Raw genomic sequence first — 987 nt, forward strand, 5'->3', positions numbered from 1 at the left:
GGGGGGTTGGGGCCGCTGGGCGCGATGAGCCCGCCACCCCGTGCTGATGAGGGGAGCCAGTGTGCTGGACAGACGGGGCATCGCTGAAGCCTGGGCGGAGCCCAGAGGTCCCGTCAGGCAAGGCCTGGTCTGCTCAGGCCAGCTCTGCTGCCCTCAACCGCAGCGCGCTTCCCAGAGGCCCCCGGGCCCCACTTTCACCTCCCCAGCTAGTCCAGGCTCCCCGGAAAGCACACGCATTGCACTGCCCTCCGGGGCGCACCAGGGACAGCGGGTGACCCCAGCCTTTGTGCCCACCTGGCCTGTCTCTGCCGCCGCCGAGACAGTGCTGATGCCCCTGGAAGGGCCGCGACCCCAGGACAGACCTGGATGTTGGCCGCAGCTGACCGGGGTGTTTGAGGCCCCCGCCTGTGCCCCTAGCAGGCCCAGAGAGTCCAAAGCCGGAATCCCTTTTCCCCATGTCCAAGTGGTCTCTAAGGGGGACCACGGTGCCACATCCTATGGGGGACCTGGCCCTCGCAGCACCCCTACCCCAGTACTGTGCTGGTGTGAGAGCCGGCGTTTACCTGCAGGCAGGTGTGCCGCGCCAACCCAGTGCCTGGCGTGAGCAGGCGCCCCCAGGTGGCCGGCGTCGTGGCCAGGCCGTGCCCACGCCCAGGTCGTGACAGCCACGCCCTCCAAGCCCTCGGGGGCGGGACCTCACTGGCCGGGCGTGCCGCGAACCGGCCGGCCTCTCTGCCCGGCTGTCCGTGCGGGAGCCTGAGGGCCAGGGCTCAGCGGCTGGGTGTGCCCGGGGTCTGCCTCTCCCGTGCCAGGGTGGGCAGTGCCAGCCCCTCTCTGCAGCAGTTGTGCCCCTCCCACCTGGCAAAGCCCCGGTGCTTGCCCGCTGGGGTGCACCTGCTGACCGCACCTGTGCCCCGCGCAGCCCCCGCGGGGTGAGGGACGGCTGCCGGGGTGGGCCGGCCTCTGCTGACCGCACCTGCGCCCACC

This window comes from Condylura cristata, unplaced genomic scaffold, assembly GCF_000260355.1.
Source record: "Condylura cristata isolate star-nosed mole 26May11 unplaced genomic scaffold, ConCri1.0 scaffold00011, whole genome shotgun sequence".
Lineage (NCBI taxonomy): Eukaryota > Metazoa > Chordata > Mammalia > Eulipotyphla > Talpidae > Condylura > Condylura cristata.